Source organism: Gossypium raimondii, chromosome 3, assembly GCF_025698545.1.
Source record: "Gossypium raimondii isolate GPD5lz chromosome 3, ASM2569854v1, whole genome shotgun sequence".
NCBI classification, from domain to species: Eukaryota; Viridiplantae; Streptophyta; class Magnoliopsida; order Malvales; family Malvaceae; genus Gossypium; species Gossypium raimondii.
In genome coordinates this window covers 53313405-53316174 of record NC_068567.1, presented here as the reverse complement: position 1 = coordinate 53316174, position 2770 = coordinate 53313405, and positions in this window count along the sequence as shown.

Genomic DNA, 2770 nt, shown 5'->3' with positions numbered 1-2770 from the left:
AGGATTCTGCACTAGTAATCTATCAACCTAAAGGTGAATAGGAAATGAAAGATCATAAGTTGATTGATTATCGGAAGCTGGTTCTCAAGTTAATTGAGGAGTTTGATAGTATCACCTTCTGCTACCTCCCACAATATGAAAATCAGATGGTCAATGCCTTGGCTACCTTAGCTTCCATGATCAAAGTGAGCAAACAAGAGGATGTAAAACCTATCCAGACAAACATTTATGAGGCCCCGACCCATTGTTACAAGATCGAGGAAGAGAAAAAAGATGATCACCCTTAGTACCATGACATATTGCGATATGGAAAGAACTGTGAATACCCTGAGCAGGCAACCAAAAATGATAAAAGGATTCTAAAAAGGTTGGCCAATGAGTGTGTCTTAGATAGGGAGATCTTATAGAAAAGAAGAAATGACCAAGTGTTACTAAGGTGTGTAGATGCTATTAAGGCAAAAAAATCCTAAAAGAAGTTCATGAGGGTATTTACGAAACACATGTTAATAGTTTTACGATGGCTAGGAAAATAATGAGATTCAGATATTATTGGTCCACCATGGAAGGAGGTTGTATCAATTATACCAAGAGATGTCATAAATGTCAAATTTATGGAGACAAAATTCATGTGCCTCCCCCATCTCTTCATGTTATGACTTTTCCATGGCCTTTCTCTATCTGGGGCATGGATGTCATTGGGCCGATTTTGCCAAAAGCTTCCAATAGACATCAATTTATCTTTGTGGTCATCCATTATTTAACTAAATGGGTAGAAGTCGCTTCTTATGCCAATGTCACAAAGTTGACAGTTAGAAAATTCTTGAAGAAAGAGATCATATGTCGACATAGGATGTCAGAAATGATCATATCTGAAAATGTATTGAATTTGAACAACAGCACGATATCGGAAGTTCGCAGTCAATTCAAGATTAAACATCACAACTCATCACCATATTGCCCAAAAATGAATGGTATAGTGGATGCAACCAATAAGAACATTAAGAAGATCATGGGGAAAATGACAGAGACTTATAAAGATTGACATGAAAAGTTACCATTTACTCTCTATGCTTATCGAACGTCTGTCAGATCCTCCACCGGGCCAACACCTTTCTCATTGGTTTATGAAATGGAGGCTATTTTTTCCATTAAAGTCGAGATTTTTTCTCTCCAAGTTTTATCAAAGTTAAAGTTAGATGAAGAAGAATGAATCAAATATCGATATCAACTTGATCAAAGAGAAGAGGCTGAAAGCTATCCATTATTGTCAAATGTACCAAAAACGAATGATACGAGCTTATAAAAAAAGGTCATCTCCAGAGAATTCCATGAGAGGGACTTAGTGTTGAAAAAGATCTTAACCATACAAGAAGACTTCAAAGAAAAATGGATGCCGAATTGGGAAGGACCTTATGTGTTGAAGAAAGCCTTTTCTGGAGAAGCGTTGATTTTGACCGAGATGGATGACAGAGATTTGCCCAACCCTGTGAATTCAAATTCAATCAAGAGGTATTTCACCTAAAAAAAGAAAAGAAAAAAAAGGAACAAATGAGAGGCTAAGGCAAAAACCTGCAAAAGGTGTCTTGAGAACAAAGGAGTTTTGAGTTGAAAACTCAAAAATGGAGGCTCAAATTTTGACCAAATAATGGGCATAAAATAGTCGTTTCCCTGCAGAGGCAACAAGGAAGAGAAACTTTACATCTTGAGGCATCAAAAAAGTATTTTAGACCTCCTAAACACATATCAGGCTTGGAATGGGCCTCAGCAAGTTTGCTCAAAGAAGCACATACTGTGGTATCCGGGGCACCTGATTTCATTTTCACGCACTTTGTGTTTTTGCAATGTTTGCCATTTTGAATAATCTTTTCATTAAGGGCTTTGCCCCCAATAAATTTTAGTTTTGTCCATTATTACGACCTTGTTCAAGCATTTTTTGCATTGAAATAATGATTGATGGACTAACAATATTAAAGTAAAAAGATTTTTGCATACCGCTCTGAAATCTTTCTAAATAGTACGAGGACTTGAAACAGGACCACTACTTGGAAGTAACCAAATTTTGAAAATTGGAAAGATCCTAGAATTAGTAGCTCAGATTGTGATAATCTTTTCAAGTTCCCTATCAAAGATACCAAACTCAATTAGAAGGCATGGTAAAATACGGACGAACCACAAGCCACATCCCAAACGTTAAAAGACAAAAACCATTCTAAAAAATGACATGTCGCATTCATCATTCATATACATCTAATTAGGTGCATTTGATTCATTCTAATCTTAACATCCTAATTTCTTGGCAAAAAATAAGCATATAGATTCTACAGGTCTTGTTCCCTAGAAAAGCGGTGTAATAGACCAATAAAACAGTACAAATTCTATACCTTTAAAGTTGTAGTGGGTCGGATTGAAGTTACCATAACGAATCTTATCTCCTTGAAGTTGTAGTAGAGCAAGATGAAGCTACAAATCCTATATCCCTGAAGCAGCAATGGATCAGATTGAAGCTACAATTCCTATACCCCTGAAGTTGCAGTGGGTTGGAATGAAGCTACAACTACAAATCTTATACCCCTAAAGTTGCAGTAGGCCGAGTCGAATCTACCATAGCATATCTATCTCCCTGAAGTTGTAGTGGAGCAAGATAAAGCTACAAATCCTACATCCCTGAAGTTGTAGTGGATCAGATTGAAGCTACAATTTCTATACCTTTGAAGTTGCAATAGGTTGGAATAAAGTTGCAACTACAAATCATATACCCTTGAAGTTGCGG